This window comes from Schistocerca serialis, chromosome 3, assembly GCF_023864345.2.
Source record: "Schistocerca serialis cubense isolate TAMUIC-IGC-003099 chromosome 3, iqSchSeri2.2, whole genome shotgun sequence".
Taxonomy (NCBI): domain Eukaryota; kingdom Metazoa; phylum Arthropoda; class Insecta; order Orthoptera; family Acrididae; genus Schistocerca; species Schistocerca serialis.
Genome location: NC_064640.1, coordinates 386,591,713 through 386,610,631, shown reverse-complemented (window position 1 = coordinate 386,610,631; position 18,919 = coordinate 386,591,713). Strand labels below are relative to the sequence as shown.

Here is an 18,919-nt window from a genome sequence, read left to right as displayed (position 1 = left end):
CTACGTCTTCTTGTATCCTCTTACAGTCACTCATGGACAACAACATTCCGTACACCACAGCACTATCAGTAAACAACTGCAGACTACTGCACACCCTGTCCTGTAGATCATTTGTGTAAATAGAAAATAACCATCGTATCAGACTTCACTGGGGCACTCCCAACGATACACTTGTCTCTGATGAACACTCGCCCTCGAGGACAACGTACTGCGTTCTACCACTTAAGAGATCCTCAAGTTACTCAAATATCTGGGAACTTATTCCATGTATTCGTTCCTTCGTTAACAATCTACAGTGAGGCCTATGTCAAATGAGTTCCGGAAAAAATTAGAAATATGGGATCACTTGCCCTTCAGCCATTGTTCGCAGGATATGATATGAGAAAAGTGCTAAGTTTAGCACGAGCGACGCTTTTTTAAATCACGCTGATTGGTGGACAGAAAGTTTTCGATCTCAAGGAAATTTATCGTATTTCAACTGAGAATACTTTCAAGAACTCTGCAGCAGACCGATGTCAAGCATATTGGTCTGTTATTTTGCGGGTCCGATTCTTTACGCTTCTTATACATGTCATATCCAGGAGTCACCTGCGCTTATTTACGATCACTTTGGACTTTGCACAAGGCGGGCGATTCGCGATAAATGCAAGCTAAGTAAGAGGCGAATGCTGTAGAGTACTTTTTGTAAAACCGAACTGGAAATCCATCCGAACCGGGCGACTTGTTTGTTTTCAACTCTTTCAGTTGTTCGTCTACGCCAGCGATGCTTATTGTTATGTCGTCCATACGGGGTCTGTGTGATGGTCAAACGACCGTACGTTTGTACGATTCTCTTGCGTGAATGGTTAATTAAAAGCGAAATTTAAAAGTTCGGCTTTCCGTTTGCTACCTTCTACTGCCACACCAGACTGGTCAACGAGTGACTGGACAGCAGTCTTAGACCCGCTTAGCGATTCTGCATACGACCAGAATTTGTTCGCGTTCTCGGCCGGATATTTTGCTAAGGTTTGATGACGGTGGAAGTTGTATGCTTCGCGTACAGATCTTTTTACAGACGCACGAATCTCTACTAAAATTTTCTGGCTGTAACCTTTCTATGAATGACTCTAAAACTATCACATCGGATAGATACGAAATATTATCGGAGTTATCAACCGATACCAGGCAGCGACTTTCATTAAAATGCCTTCCCCTGTACGGGAATTACATAATGTGTGTACGAGTGCAGGTTGTGACGCAGGAAAGACGACATGTGGATCTTTGGCTCTGACCGAGAGTCGTACACGGATAGCCGAAGCGGTTGAAGCGACCGTTAGGGTACGGGGGGAAATCCGGGATCGAGTCCCGGTCTGGCATAAGTTTTCGTTATCGTCGTTCCCTTATAGAGCTCATGGTTGTTCGTATAAGCAACTGCGAATACATTTCACGTATGTCACGCCGGAATTGGGTGTCCGCTAATAACATCCAACAGTTAACTTGATTGCACCTAGACCTGTTATATGCGACCAGATAACTTCACTGCCACACTCAATTTCGAACTCCATAGAGACACTGTTTTATCAGCTGCAAGGGACACTCCCGCTCCTAATCAGTCTTTCCGACATATTTTGACTCGCTAAATATCTCAGAGTTTTATACCTTGAGTTTCAGCCAACTCGCGGTTACAAGAATAATTTGAGCGCGAGAACTTACCTGAAGGGCACTAAATTCGGGAACTTCGTTGCGAATGCTTCTACAATTTACAGTTGTAATGTGTTTACTCAGAACGCGACCTGATTCCGCGTGGTGAATGTTCATCATAGTACCTCTAACTACCGCCAAGTCCATTAAAAAAAAAAAACCATGTGCACTCCACAAGTACTCTGCCACTCTCCTTTGTGCAGTGCACTCCTAACCTATCAGTGGGAGCCCTAAAGTTCTTTCAGTCAGTACTGTAAGCCCAGCTAGCCAAAAAGTCTGATAAATTTGAGCAGATGTAGATCTTTCTCCACACAAAAATCGAAATAATCACGCATTTCGCATCTGAAGGGAGCACCGGTTTTCGAAACGAATGTTGTTTGCTTGTACCCACCATCAAACAACTACTGAATCAAACCAATGACTTCTATGGCTTCATTAACAATCAACAGAAGGCACTGCATTCGTGCAAGTTTCTTCCAAGCTGCCAACATCTAAATAAACGCCAACGTCCTTTAGTTTTCAAATATGCCAATAAAATTACTGAAAAATACCAGCGAGTACATGCTACAGTTGGTAGTTCTGTCGACGGGATCTCAACACTTATGTGCACATTTTTCATAGCAATAGCGTCTATGGGTTAAGACTCAGAAAGGAAATATGGCAGCGAACTTCCTTACGGAACCATCCTATAACTGAGGCGTTCTCAAGTACCACATCTTAACCGAAATATACTGAGATCTAGGTACAGGGCATCAAATGTTTTAAATAGCTTTTTTATTCATTCCAAAACTCTTGTATATGAACTAAATTTCAGTCAAATACAAACAAAATATTGTTGTTTCAGACTATATAACGTAATACTCTAATATGTAACAATTACTGACTGATTTGGATTTCAGTTAAGTTGTTCCAGAGAAGCCTCAGCTGATGATACAGGTAGAAACACAGCAAAGAAAAAGCACAACGTCTGGGCTGGGATAAGTACCCAGTTTCTACGGAATAAAAGTTCTGTTCGTTGCACGACGACACTTTGCTCCGCGATAGCAAGATTAGCTATACGCCGAATGGATTTCAAGCAGATAACTTGTCCGTCGCACGCACCTCAGTGCTTTGCTCGGCTGCTGCGAGGCGTGTTGGGACTTGTGGGCGATAGCTCAGCGCCAGCCATGAGTCGCATTCACGTGAGGTTGCGCAACCGCGTCGCCGACGGAAACAAGTGGCCTTCGGAGAGGCTGAATCACTGTATCCACACGTCGCTGACTTCACAGTACAGTTGTGGGTCAGAGCTGCTACAATATAAGTGATAGCCTTTTTCCCAAACTTATAGTCTATTGCAACGAGTCTCTATGATCACTACTTTAACGTTAACAGGTCCTAATTTAACGTAGAAATGTTGGTAAGTTCCATGCTAAAAATAGGTAAATAAATATAAAAGTTGGTACTCAGTAGCATGAATACGTTAATATAGGTCAGTTTTGATAAAATAATATCGACTGAAGCGGCGTAATACGAGTATTTATTTTCCATTTTTTCCGAACTAGTGGTGGGCTTTACGCCTATCTCCGAGTGATATCCAGGAGAAATTTGAACTGCCAAATAAGTGACAAGTGGCGCCTGACCATCTTTCCAAGTTTCTTGTAATCGACATCTACATCTATACTCCACAATACAGCTTTCAGTGTGTGACGGTAGGTGCTTCACGTGTCAATATGATTGTCCTACCCTTCTGATCAAATCACGAATTGTGCTTAGGAAGAATGACTATCAGAAAAACTCTGTATGAGATCGAATTTTTCTAATTTTCTCGTAATGGTCCGAGACATGTACACAGAAGAGAAATATGCTGGCTGACTCTTCTTGAAAATGTAACAGCTTACCTTTGCTTGATGCATAGAGCCTTTCTTGTAGCAGCTGTCACGGTAATTTGATGTGCATCTCCATTGCGCTCTAGCGCTTACTAAGTGCATCCGTCACGATACGTGTAGCTCTTATTGGGATTTAACCGTATCCTTTATTACTTCTAGCGAGCAATACTCAAGATTCGGTCGACTGAGCGTTTTGTAATTTACTTCGGTTGTGAGTGAACTGCGACTTCTTAGAAGTAATCCGATTAGTGTCTTTTAGCGTCTTTGAAATCTACTCGTTTGATGTGGCTTTTGACTTTGATGTGCTTTTGGACGATTATAGTTGGACATGTTAGAGTTGATCACCGACAGAGTAATCGAAGAGTAATGAGATTCATTCTTATTTATGCGCAACTCGTCAAATTTATTTATGTTGAATATCAGCCGACAGCCCTTATACTTAATCTCAATCATCTACAACTCTTTATGTGTTTTCTACAATTTTCTGACGTTGTTATTTTGTTACACATATCAACTGCGAACAGATTCATGGAGCTCCTGACGTTACACACGATGTATCCAAAAGGTATGGCAAAACTTTCTGGAACCATTCCTTATACGTAGAGGAAGGCAATATATTATATGGACATGGAACTGGAAACGCTTTATTTCCATGCAAGAGCTCAGTTTCTACAACTCTTCAATACATTAATCGTGGGGAACACACAGAGAAAGAACAGTATGAAACACTTTCGTAAAAGACGTGTTCGAAATGCCCTGTGTTAACAAAGATTCATGTATCAACCCGTCGTCACACTGAATCCCTGATGCGATGAGTGAGTCTAGGTCCGGAGAGCTTTGACGCCAAGGAGTCGGTCCACCTCTGCCTGTCACGGAATCTGCCATTTAGAAGCGTACCAACATTAACACTGAAATGGGGAGGAGCGCCATCGTGCAAGAAATACATGATTTGTCGCACTTGTAAAGGCATATGTTCTAGCGAAGTAAGCAAAATATTCTCTAAGAAACGATGGTAAGGTTCCCCGTTGAGCATTCACCAACAATACCGGTCCAAATGTTAACAGAAAATATTTGTTGGGCAGTGACTGTACAATTTCGGGAGGATTCTCGGCAGTCTATACGTGCTGATTATGAAAATTCACTATCTGATCATGTTGAAACGAAGCATCATCCGTGAATAGAACATTTGTACTAAAGTGAGGGCTGACACATTGTCGAATGTACCATTCACAGAAGTGTACCCATACAAGAAAATCAGTTGGTGATAGTTCCTGCACAAGCTGTACATGGTACGGATACAGCAGGTTCTCATGTAGCACTCCCCAGACAGTCGTGTTGTCAACAGTACTTGCCACAGCTGATTCTTACACTGCACGAAGAAGTTCCTCCTCCAGCTGATGTTGTCCTCATCCTCCTAGACCTCTCCCAGCCGCGAGTAGTAGGCCTAAACGCCTTACACTGCCTAAGACATAATTTTGAACATTTCATGTAGGAAAACGTTTCACGTATTGCTGGTACGTTCTGCTTCTCTTTGTACCCATGATTATTAAATCTGTTTCTATTTTAGTTGGTTGATGGTTATAGGCTATTAAGTGATCAACAAATGTGCTAAAGTAGCTGTCACTTTTTAGAGCTCTGAGGTGTTCTGAATATGTTGCTTTAAAGTTTATGCATGTATACTGACTGACAGGGGATGTATATAAGTTCATGCATGCCTGATCTGTCGAATTTATCTGTAAGTGTTTCCTATGTGCTGAGTTCTTTATATGTTGCGTTGTCTGTTCCGTATCCTAATGAAAGTCCCTGTTTCTGTAAAATGTTGCCTATACTGTGAACTATTTTGTTATTATAGCTTTTGTGTGTGTGTGTGTGTGTGTGTGTGTGTTGTTCATTCTCTTTCCATTTGCATATATTTTGCCGGCCGCGGTGGCCGAGCGGTTCTAGGCGCTACAGTCTGGCACCGCGCGATCGCTATGGTCGCAGGTTCGAATCCTGCCACGGGCATTGATGTGTGTGATGTCCTTAGGTTAGTTAGGTTTAAGTAGTTCTAATTTCTGGGGGACTGATGACCTTAGAAGTTAAGTCCCATAGTGCTCAGAGCAATTTGAACCATTTGAACATATATTTTGGTTTAGTTTCTCTATCATATGGGTATCATAACAATTCTACATCGTTCTTTCTTTTATTGAATTTAACTCCTGTGTGTAGTTCTGTTATCGGTATTCTGTTTAGTCTGTGGAACGTCCATCTGAAACTTGCTGTTTTGTGTGTCAGTGGGTCATTTTTTTTTTTTGCTTTGTTTCTCCTGCTTTGCTTGCATTACCTCTTGTGTGTATGCCTCTACACTTTCTGTAATTTCCATGAAATGAGCCGATATTTTAATTTTATTATCCAATTATAGACGTGTTTTGGAAGTTCAATGTGGAGCAGCTGTGTTTTAGTACATGGTTCCCTAATTTCTTGTTTTAATTACATCATCTTCACCTTCCTTTTTACTTTTCTTGCAGCAAATAACATACTGTTACGGAGATTTTTATGTGATCTGGAATTACATTGTGAGCGAGACAGTTTTTATTGCGCTATGTGTTGATGATTGTGTTCTGACGTTCTACTGAGATGTTCCTGTATTTATTGTTGAGCGGGCTTTGAAATGCCTGGCTAGGCGATGAATTATCATGATTTGGTTATGAAGCTCTTGTACTAACTGTGTTTGCAGACCAAATTATTGGGTTTTAGGTCCGCCTGTTATGCAAACAATTGTTTCTTATGTAAGTCAAAACTCATTTCAGGAAGTTTAAACGCAGCCAAAACCTCTCAGACAAACAGAAGCTAAACGATGTCAAAGTTAGCGTAAGGAGGGCTATGCGTGAAGCGTTCAGTGAATTCGAAAGTAAAATTCTATGTACCGACTTGACAGAAAATCCTAGGAAGTTCTGGTCTTACGCTAAATCAGTAAGTGGCTCGAAACAGCATATCCAGACACTCCGGGATGATGATGGCATTGAAACAGAGGATGACACGCGTAAAGCTGAAATACTAAACACCTTTTTCCAAAGCTGTTTCACAGAGGAAGACCGCACTGCAGTTCCTTCTCTAAATCCTCGCACAAACGAAAAAATGGCTGACATCGAAATAAGTGTCCAAGGAATAGAAAAGCAACTGGAATCACTCAACAGAGGAAAGTCCACTGGACCTGACGGGATACCAATTCGATTCTACACAGAGTACGCGAAAGAACTTGCCGCTCTTCTAACAGCCGTGTACCGCAAGTCTCTAGAGGAACGGAAGGTTCCAAATGATTGGAAAAGAGCACAGGTAGTCCCAGTCTTCAGGAAGGGTCGTCGAGCAGATGCGCAAAACTATAAACCTATATCTCTGACGTCGATCTGTTGTAGAATTTTAGAACATGTTTTTTGCTCGAGTATCATGTCGTTTTTGGAAACCCAGAATCTGCTATGTAGGAATCAACATGGGTTCCGGAAACAGCGATCGTGTGAGACCCAACTCGCTTTATTTGTTCATGAGACCCAGAAAATATTAGATACAGGCTCCCAGGTAGATGCCATATTTCTTGACTTCCGGAAGGCATTCGATACAGTTCCGCACTGTCGCCTGATACACAAAGTAAGAGCTTACGGAATATCAGACCAGCTGTGTGGCTGGATTGAAGAGTTTTTAGCAAACAGGACACAGCATGTTGTTATCAATGGAGAGACGTCTACAGACGTTAAAGTAACCTCTGGCGTGCCACAGGGGAGCGTTATGGGACCATTGCTTTTCACAATATATATAAATGACCTAGTAGATAGTGTCGGAAGTTCCATGCGGCTTTTCGCGGATGATGCTGTAGTATACAGAGAAGTTGCAGCATTAGAAAATTGTAGCGAAATGCAGGAAGATCTGCAGCGGATAGGCACTTGGTGCAGGGAGTGGCAACTGACCCTTAACATAGACAAATGTAATGTATTGCGAATACATAGAAAGAAGGATCCTTTATTGTATGATTATATGATAGCGGAACAAACACTGGTAGCAGTTACTTCTGTAAAATATCTGGGAGTATGCGTGCGGAACGATTTGAAGTGGAACGATCATATAAAATTAATTGTTGGTAAGGCGGGGACCAGGTTGAGATTCATTGGGAGAGTGCTTAGAAAATGTAGTCCATCAACAAAGGAGGTGGCTTACAAAACACTCGTTCGACCTATACTTGAGTATTGCTCATCTGTGTGGGATCCGTACCAGATCGGGTTGACGTAGGAGATAGAGAAGATCCAAAGAAGAGCGGCGCGTTTCGTCACAGGGTTATTTGGTAACCGTGATAGCGTTACGGAGATGTTTAACAAACTCAAGTGGCAGACTCTGCGAGAGAGGCGCTCTGCATCGCGGTGTAGCTTGCTCGCCAGGTTTCGAGAGAGTGCGTTTCTGGATGAGGTATCGAATATATTGCTTCCCCCTACTTATACCTCCCGAGGAGATCACGAATGTAAAATTAGAGAAATTAGAGCGCGCACGGAGGCTTTCAGACAGTCATTCTTCCCGCGAACCATACGCGACTGTAACGGGAAAGGGAGGTAATGACAGTGGCACGTAAAGTGCCCTCCGCCACACACCGTTGGGTGGCTTGCAGAGTATAAATGTAGATGTAGATGTAGATGTTATCAAACCAGCTAATCGATAAAAGTAATATTGTTATGCGAAAATATTTAGAGACTATATTTTGCGATTAATTACAATTAAACACATGGTTTTGCGCAATTTCACTTGTAAGTAACACTTTTTCAATTTAAAAAACACATTGCTAATATTGCTGCTGAGGGCTGTTTATTCAGTCCCTGATGATGTTTACATGTTCTCATCCGCTGAAGGTCTTCCTTCTCTGATTCTGGTAGGAAGCGAATCGTATTGCTTAACTATATTTCAAATTTGCTAACAAAATTTTCCTCTGTGTGCCCTTTACTTGGCACCTTTTCCCAGCAGCCCTTTTCATTTACACTTTCAACTATCATAATTCGAATTTCACGTTTTCCATCTCTGCCTGAAGGCCACAAATCTTTGCCTCCTGTGTCTTGATTTTCCGCTCATTCTGGCATAATCTACAAATCCATGGAAGAGTCTCACTGGTCACCCCATTTTCTTCTCTGCTGCAAGCGCCACAATGAAACCATAATCTATAATTGTCGTAGAATATTCCCGATTTAACTAATCTTCTGCTACATCCAAACTAATCACACATGACTCACCGATTTTATAGAGCCTTAACACTAGGTTCAATGAAAACAAAACTACAGATGTAATGAAAAATAAGTTTAAGTTATTATTTTCTTATATTTTCGCGCGTAAAATTTTTCAGCACATATAGCCACGGTTTCTCAGAATGAAGTCAAATGTATGCACATGATAGCCCGTGCAATCATTGTAGACTACAAAATACAGCTGAAAGTTGTAAATGTGTATGATAGCGCCATCTCCAATGAATTAATCAGCTTTGTAGCAAATTAACGGGCACATCTATTTCGACTGAAAAGCTATGGGACCACTATTACGCGAGCGCAACGAAGTGTACTCCTAAGACGCTTCGGAGCTTTTAGAACTACACCGGATGAAGCCATGTCTGTGATTTTTGAAGTTTGAGGAGTCGACGTAACTGTGCTGCGTCGTACAGGCTACGAGAAGAACACCTAAACAGGGCATGTGAAATTACAGGTTCCAAATTCATGGACGGAGCAGCTTAAAGTCGCGAGTTAGACGAGCTTACAAAAACTAGAAGAGGTTATGGTATAAGAGGGAAATAACACAACTGAAACTCTTTAAACCGCATCAGGGCGTGGTACATCTCATTAGTGGTTACGTAATCTACCAGCAATATCTGTGTAAAACTGGAATATGACAGTCAGCGATATGTGACTGTTGAATGGTCGCAACTTTTGAGTCAGTGTTACTAGTTTGCTCACTAACGGTCAACGTTTAAGAGCAAGTTCTCCCAGTAGATTTCAACACGTTTTAAGAGCCCAAGGGCTATAGTCATCAGCGGCGTAACAGTTCGCAGGGGAATGGAAATAGAGCTCTGCAACTTCCTTACTTGATCTCTTGCCAGCAATTTATGTTAGTTTATTATTAAATGCTATTATTACGAATTTGGTTGTTTCTACATTGATGTTATGGGCAGGGTGCAGAATTTAGTGGTAGAATTAGAATAATGGCAACCTGCACGGACTTAAGAAGATTCGAGCTGTGTCTCTTAACAACAATAGGGTACCGAGTTGATCAGATATGAAGTAGCTACTTAGGCTAGGATGCACGAAAGGGGTTAGCTAGAGTCGAAGTCCTTTCAACACAGTCAGGAAATTCTGAACGTATGTAGAAGAGAAATAAAATGGTAGGGCATACATAGGGTGTAGTTTCTTATCTGTAAATGGTGGTGGGTTTATTCCAGCTTCTTTTCATTTCATTTTACTTTGCCCATTATGTTATGTTAAGTGTTGTGGGTTGGCAGGAGAGCCAACACCGGTTTACTAGAGGAAGCCGAAAGGCACGCGTTTTAGCTCACGCAGGCTGGCGTGAGGTCTGGAACAGGTCAAGGAAATTAGAATTTAGAAAAACGGACGTAGCTGGTGGAATACTTAACTTTAATCCATTAATGATGAGCGTCGCTTTTGACTGTACATGATTCAGTATCAAAAGTAACTGGTAATGGCGCCTTGCTAGGTCGTAGCAAATGACGTAACTGAAGGCTATGCTAACTATCGTCTCGGCAAATGAGAGCGTATTTTGTCAGTGAACCATCGCTAGCAAAGTCGGTTGTACAACTGGGGCGAGTGCTAGGAAGTCTCTCTAGACCTGCTGTGTGGCGGCGCTCGGTCTGCAATCACTGATAGTGGCGACACGCGGGTCCGACGTACACTAACGGACCGCGGCCGATTTAAAGGCTACCACCTAGCAAGTGTGGTGTCTGGCGGTGACACCACATTAAGCATTTTGTTTTACTGCAGTCAATCTTAAATGTAGTTTCAACAATAAAGGATTGTAATGAAGTGCCACTGCAATAGAGATTCAAGAGGACACGTCTCATTAAATAGCAGTAAATAAATTAAAAAATGAAAATCCGTAATTGGCTTAAGGGGAGACTCCAACCAAAATTTTACTTTTCTTCTACTTTGGCGATGTCAACCAAATTTTAAAATCGTGTCTATTGCGCAAAGAAGTAGCAACACTCAAGTTTTGAAGGCCAGACCTTCATTGGTTTTTGAGTTTTGAATTTATAATACGATATTAGTGGTTTCCTTAAAAATCAACGTTTGTTACTCAGATCTCAATTTTCGCATTCCAGATTTTTTACGTACACTCACAAGACATAGTTCAACAGTTTTACCCATTCACTTTATGAGAAATATTATTAATTTACCTTCGGTATTTTTAAAAAATTTCAGACTTAAGTTCATTTTCAATTATCGGTACATAAATGTGATAATATAATAGACAAACTACATTTTCGATCAAATTAATGCACATGTACGCAAATACCTTAAGTCTACTTCCTGCAAAATTTTCTTAGAGATTGGTTAATATTCAGGGTACAAAAGATGGTTTTGAACTTAGAAAAAAAAACTTATGGGAAAATTGATTTTAAAATTTTATTAAAAAGTGAATGGTGGAACCAGATACATACCCATTAAACTTCACCAATACCATGCATTTTCCCACTCTGTTCCTGTCAGGCTTCTTATTCTTGCAATATCAACACTAGGATAGCCTATTTTTAGAATTTTGCCTTCTGCGGGAAGTATCATGTGGACTGCTCCGTTGATCTCTAGATTAGCAGATCTTCTTCTGGGAGGATGATAAAGGAGTGATGGAACTCCTGCTCTTTTCACCTTTCAAACTGAACTGAACTGAAGCAGCATCCACAAGACCCAAAAATATCTTCTTTTTAGACACAAAAAATTCTTTGGGCCACTTGGACCAAATGCCCCTTTCTAAACTTTCATATGCATGTTATGTTTTGCCATCAGTGCGTCTTGCCAGTACTGAATCAGATGGAAGTCTCTGATACCTACGTTCTTGACCACAACATCTGTACTAAGAGGAGTATGAACACAATCTCTGTGAGGCATTTGTACTTCATCTAGTAAATGTAATTCCAAAATTTCCGCCCGCATCTCGTGGTCGTGCGGTAGCGTTCTCGCTTCCCGCGCCCGGGTTCCCGGGTTCGATTTCCGGCGGGGTCAGGGATTTTCTCTGCCTCGTGATGGCTGGGTGTCGTGTGATGTCCTTAGGTTAGTTAGGTTTAATTAGTTCTAAGTTCTAGGCGACTGATGACCATAGATGTTAAGTCCCATAGTGCTCAGAGCCATTTTTTTGAACCAAAATTTCCAAATAGTTTTCGCATCTAAGACTAAACACTACAAAGATATGAAGTACCTGTTAAATTTTTTTTAAAAAATATTGACGTTTTGGCGTGGAGTCTCCCCTTAAGAAAATGCCAGGATAGTTCCTATGGAATGGACATGGCCAAATTCCTCCCTATCCTTCTTCCATTTACGGATTGTGCTCCATCTCTATTTACGACGTCGTCGAAGGGATGCTAACCCCTTATATTTGTTTCAAGCAGAATCCTTGAAGAGTGGAATAATCAGCTTTGAAGTAAGTGTATAGCCACATGCACTGATGAGCCAATGCCGTCTGGTATCACTGCGAGCGCGTGACGCAGTAAGGAAAGCACGTAAGCCAAGGGTGGCCAAGATTTCGGTAGGTGAGCTGTGCCCAAGCCCGAGCGCCGAGACCCATCAAATCAGAAATAGTTGTTTCACTCCTTGGGATCTCTAATTGCGGGCAGTGTGGAGTCAAGTTCACTTCAAATATGATATATGCAATCCATTGCAGATGTTCTGGTGTTCGTTCCTAGAGTGCTTTATCCTTCATAAATCCAATGATACAGACCTCTAAATCGAAAAATTGTTCTGGGCATGCGCCTTGCCTAACCAACGTACTTAGCAATAATATGCACTACTGGCCATTAAAATTGCTACACCAAGAAGAAATGAAGATGATCAACGGGTATTCATTGGACAAATATATTATACTAGAACTGACATGTGATTACATTTTCACGCAATTTGGCTGCATAGATCCTGAGAAATCAGTACCCAGAACAACCACCTTTGGCCCTAATAAAGGCCTTGATACGCCTGGGCATTGTGTCAAACAGAGCTTAGATGGCGTGTATAGGAACAGCTGCCCATGCAGCTTCAACACGATACCACAGTTCATCAAGAGTAGTGACTGGCGTATTGTGACGAGCCAGGTGCTCGGCCACCATTGACAAGACGTTTTCAGTTGGTGAGAGATCTGGAGAATGCGCTGGCCAGGGCAGCAGTCTAACATTTTCTGTATCCAAAAAGGCCCGTACAGGACCTGCAACATGCGGCCGTGCATTATCCTGCTGAAATGTAGGGTTTCGCAGGGATCGAATGAAGGGTAGAGCCACAGGTCGTAACACATCTGAAATGTAACGTCCACTGTTCAAAGTGCCGTCAATGCGAACAAGAGGTGACCGATACGTGTAACCAATGGCACCCGATACCATCACGCCGGGTGATACGCCAGTATGGCGATGGCGAATACACGCTTCCAATGTTTCGCTAACCGCGATGTCGCCAAACACGGATGCGACCATCATGATGCTGTAAACAGAACCTGAATTCATCCGAAAAAATGACGTTTTGCCATTCGTGCATCCAGGTTCGTCGTTGAGTACACCATCGCAGGCGCTCCTGTCTGTGATGCAGCGCCAAGTGTAACCGCAGCCATGGTCTCCGAGCTGAAAGTCCATGATGCTGAAAACGTCGTCGAACTGTTCGTGCAGATGGTTGTTGTCTTGCAAACGTCCCCATCTGTTGACTCTGGGATCGAGACGTGGCTGCACGATCCGTTACAGCCATGCGGATAAGATGCCTGTCATCTCGACTGCTAGTGATACGAGGCCGCTGGGATCCAGCACGGCGTTCCGTATTACCCTCCTGAACCCACCGATTCCATATTCTGCTAACAGTCATTGGCTCTCGACCAACGCGAGCAGCAGTGTCGCGATACGATAAATCGCAATCGCGATAGGCTACAAACCGACCTTTATCAGAGTCGGAAACGTGATGGTACGTATATCTCCTCCTTACACGAGGCATGACAACGTTTCACCAGGCAACGCCGGTAAACTGCTGTTTGTGTATGAGAAATCGGTTGGAAACCTTCCTCATGTCAGCACGTTGTAGGTGTCGCCACCGGCGCCAACCTTGTGTGAATGCTCTGAAAAGCTAATCATTTGCATATCATAGCATCTTCTTCCTGTCGGTTAAATTTCGCGTCTGTCGCACGTCATCTTCGTGATGTAGCAATTTTAATGGCCAGTAGTGTATGAAGGATCCATATTCTTCGTTCGATTCCATCGAAAACTGTTGAAAATGACAGCGGAACAATGCATGGGACTTCATAAATTTTACTGTTCACGCCTCTGATTTCTTCACGTGCTGCACGCCTGAAAATTTATAACTAAGTGCTTCTTGATGTACTGAACAATGAATTCCGTCAGTCGATTGTTGTAATTTTTTGCTTTTTCACTATCGATTAAATTTTTAAGTTCCTTCTGCATGGTACTGCAATATCATTTCATAGCAGTTTTGAAGTACTCATGACTTATGAGGCTGTATGACAGATATTGAGAATTCTCATTCCTCTCTTCTGTTATTTCCATTCATTTTTAAAGGCTTGTGGCGATAGATCGCTAGACTGCCTCTTTTGTGCAAACACCCACTGAACCTGTGTCCTTCATACCACGGACAAATAGCGAAGGGCAAACGGTGCTGACAACACAATTCTGCCGAATTGAAGAGATTTGTGCCGACCGAAAAATGCCACGCCGCAGTACTAAATGAAGTTGAATATAAATTGGAGGTCGATGGGGAGAAAGAAAAGGAATGGGAAGGGATTACTGCTGTCAGCTTCATTGGGACATTACGCGGAATCAGCGGCGACAGTGAAAATATGTGTCGATATTGCGGACCAGAATTCGAACCTGGGAGATCCTGCTGACTAAGCAGGTGCGTTACCACTGCATCACGTAGGACACAGTGTTCATCACAACTGGACCATCTCGGAACGCCTCACGGCCGACCCAAATTCCCACTGAGTGCCACCTATCCGCAGTCCCTGTCCGTTTCCTTCATGCTTATTGGTTCAAATGGCTCTGAGCACTATGCGACTTAACTTCTGAGGTCATCAGTCGCCTAGAACTTAGAACTAATTAAACCTAAGTAACCTAACGACAGCACACACATCCATGCCCGAGGCAGGATTCGAACCTGTGACCGTAGCGGTCGCTCGGTTACAGACTGTAGCGCCCAGAACCGCATGGCCACTCCGGCCGGCTCCCATGCATGTTACTCTGAGATTCCCACAGGAGGTCGGATGTACTTGTGCATCCGCGCTAAAGAAGGTACATCCATTGTCCGTCTAGGTGAATCAATTATATGAATGCTTGGTGTCTGTTCTTCGGACACCTCCGAAAGAGTAGATACCACGCATTCATACAGAGTGGTCCATTGATAGTGACCGGGCCAAATATATCACCAAATTAGCATCAAACGAAAAAACTACAAAGAACGAAACTCGTCTAGCTTGAAGGGGGAAACCAGATGGCGCTATGGTTGGCCTGCTAGATGGCGCTGCCATAGGTTAAACGGATATCAACTGCGATTTTTTAAATAGGAACCCCCATTTTATTTACATATTCGTGTAGTACGTAAAGAAATATGAATGTTTTAGTTGGACCACTTTTTTCGCTTTGTGATAGATGGCCCTGTAATTGTCACAAACGTATAAGTACGTGGTATCACGTAACATTCCGCCATTGCGGACGGTATTTGCTTCGTGATACATTACCCGTGTTAAAACGGACCGTTTACTGATTGCGGAAGAGGTCGATATCGTGTTGATGTATGGCTACTGTGATCAGAATGCCAAACGGGCGTGTGCTATGTATGCTGCTTGGTATCCCGGACGACATCATCCAAGTGTCCGGACCGTTCGCCGGATAGTTACGTTATTTAAGGAAGCAGGAAGTGTTCAGCCACATGTGAAACGTCAACCACGATCTGCAACAAATGATGATGCCCAAGTAGGTGTTTTAGCTACTGGCCCGGCTAATCCGCACATGCCGGCCGAAGTGGCCGTGCGGTTAAAGGCGCTGCAGTCTGGAACCGCAAGACCGCTACGGTCGCAGGTTCGAATCCTGCCTCGGGCATGGGTGTTTATGATGTCCTTAGGTTAGTTAGGTTTAACTAGTTCTAAGTTCTAGAGGACTAATGACCTCAGCAGTTGAGTCCCATAGTGCTCAGAGCCATAATCCGCACATCAGTAGTAGACAAATTGCGCGAGACTCGGGAATCTCATAAACGTCGGTGTGGAGAATGCTACATCAACATAGATTGCACCCATACCATATTTCTACGCACCAGGAATTGCATGGCGACGGCTTTGAACGTCGTGTACAGTTCTGCCACTGGGCACAAGAGAAATTACGGGACGATGACAGATTTTTTGCACGCGTTCTATTTAGCGACGAGGCGTCATACAACGACAGCGGTAACGTAAACCGGCATAATATGCACTACTGACCAACGGAAAATCCACGATGGCTGTGACAAGTGGAACATCAGCAACCTTGGCGGGTTACTGTATGGTGCGGCATTGTGGGAGGAAGGATAATTGGTCCCCATTTTATAGATTGCAATCTAAATGGTGCAATGTATGCTGATTTCCTACGCAACGTTTTACCGATGTTACTACAAGATGTTTCACTGCATGACAGAATGGCGATGTACTTCCAACATGATGGATGTCCGGCACATAGCTCGCGTGCGGTTGAAGCGGTATTGAATAGCATATTTCATGACAGATGGATTGGTCGTCGAAGCACCATACCATGGCCCGCACGTTCACCGGATCTAACGTCCTCGGATTTCTTTCTGTGGGGAAAGCTGAAGTATATTTGCTATCGTGATCCACCGACTACGCCTGTCAACATGCGTCAGCGCATTGTCAATGCATGTGCGAACAGTACGGAAGACGAACTGCTCGCTGTTGAGAGGAATGTCGTTACACGTATTGCCAATTGCAGTGAGGTTGGCGGACATCATTTTGAGTATTTATTGCATTAATGTGGTATTTACAGGTAATCACGCTGTAACAGCATGCGTTCTCAGAAGAAGATCACACAGGTACATGTATCACATTGGAACAACCGAAATAAAATGTTCAAACGTACCTACGTTCTGTATTTTAATTTAAAAAACCTACCTGTTACCAACTGTTCGTTAAAATTGTGAGCCATATGTTTGTGACTATTACAGTGCCATCTATCACAAAGCGAAAAAAGTGATCCAACTATAACATTCATATTTATTTACCTACTACTCGAACATGTTATAAAAAATGGAGGTTTCTATTTTAAAAAGCTCAGCTGATATCCGTTTGACCTATGGCAGCGCCATCTAGCGGGCCAACCATAGCGCCATCTGGTTTGCCCCTTCAATCTAGACAAGTTTCGTTCTTTGTAGTTTTTTCGTTTGATGCTTATTTCGTGAGATATTTGGCCCGGTCACGATCAATGGACCACCCTGTATGGCTAAATGAAATGTCGCGCTGTACCGAGTACTTCCGGGAAGCCACAAGCAAAGCAGAGAAAGCCTACCCGTGACCCGCACGTGGCCTGTACATATTGCCCGCGTGAAGTCTGGCGGGTCCTGAATTGTAAGCCGTGACCCACGAGAAATACGAGCCTCGCTACGAACTTGTGGCGTCAAACTAGTCGGCTTCTCCGCCGCACTTAGTGAACGCTCGGCTCCGTCCAAGGCCTACGGAAAAACAATAAGTAATTTAAAAGGTACCCACTAAAGGCCTTAACTTTGTCGTGTGCTGTCGAGAACTTGTATACATTTGAACGGGCAGTCAAGAATTATTAAACTTGTCTGAAACAGTTACTCGCTCCCCGCCGGAGACGGCTGCTGGCACTCGTAAGACCTGCGTCACGTGCTGTGACGTACGCGCTACGGCTTGTCTTTCACGTGGGCCGTAGACAATTGGTAAATCATTCTTACGACGATACGGGCCACAAATGGGAAAATCCACTGATATTGACAAAGGACAAATTGTTACGGCCAGGCGCCTGTAGAAGAGATTTTCGGTAACGGCGAATCTGGTCAACTGTTCGAATGCTACTGTCTTGGGCGTGGGTGGAAAGTGGTTGAAAGGATGTGAAACCATGAGTAGGCGACGAGGTATTGGATGTCCAAGTCATATCAGAGAGCGTGATGTCGGAGGCTTGCACGCTCTGTAGAGCAAGATGGGCGGGGAGAAGTGACGACAGCGTACAGTGCTGGTGTAGACGCAATTGCTGCGGAGCACACTACTCATCGCACATTGTTGAAGATGTGGCTTCACAGCAGACGACACAGACGTGTTCCCGTCTTGACCTAAGGACATTGGCAATTATGACAACAGCTGGCGCAGCGTTGTCGAGATTAGACCGTAGATGAATGGAAACGTGTCGTCTTAAGTCGCTGCAGTCATGGACTGTGTGGCTGGTCCCGGCGGAGGTTCGAGTCCTCCTCGGGCATGGGTGTGTGTGTTTGTCCTTAGGATAATTTAGGTTAAGTAGTGTGTAAGTTTAGGGACTGATGACCTTAGCAGGTAAGCCCCATAAGATTTCCACACAAAAAAAGACGTGTCGTCTGGTTGGATTAGTAACGACTCTTGTTACACCAGGTCGATGGTCGTGACGTGACACGCAGTTGGGGCGAAGAATTGCTCGAAATATGCTCCACGCTACAGGTCCGCGAAGCCAGTGTTATGTAACGGGGACATTCACCTGAGCTTCCATGGGACCTGTGGTAATAATCGAAGACATCATAACAGCTGTGAACTACGTGAAAATTATTGCAGACCACCTGCATCCTTTCATACTTGATGTCTCCCGCGATGACGATGCCATCTTCCACCGCGGTGACTGTCCGTGTCATAAGGTCAGGATCGAGCTGAAGTGGTTTGGGGAGAATGACTGTGAACTCACGTCGATATCCTGGCCACCAGATTCGCCTGAAATAAATCCCATGGAACACATTTGGAACGCTATCGGCCGCCAGCTGCGCGCCCACAAACCTCGGCCTGTAATTTACGGAAATTGCGTGACGTATGCCACAAATCTCTGAAAACCTACCAAGCTCGGGTCTTATAGCTGTTATACAGAATCGCTGCTCTATTGCATTTAAAAGCTGGACTAAAAAGTTACTAAACAAGTGCTCGTAATGTTCTGGCTGATCCCT

General features: G+C 43.5%; 1 long non-coding RNA gene across 2 annotated transcripts in view; it reads left to right on the top strand.

Annotated features, from left to right (window-relative positions):
* The first annotated feature begins 3,016 nt into the window (after nt 1–3,016).
* The window catches only part of LOC126470224 (uncharacterized), a 65,732-nt gene continuing 49,829 nt past the window's right edge, over nt 3,017–18,919 (top strand). The window contains exons 1-2 of one of the 2 annotated variants that reach the window (XR_007586154.1): nt 3,018–3,076; nt 3,222–3,368. This is a non-coding gene — a long non-coding RNA (uncharacterized LOC126470224). Of the gene's footprint in view, nt 3,077–3,221; nt 3,369–18,919 lie in introns of both variants that reach the window. The other variant, XR_007586155.1, reaches the window with a different exon arrangement.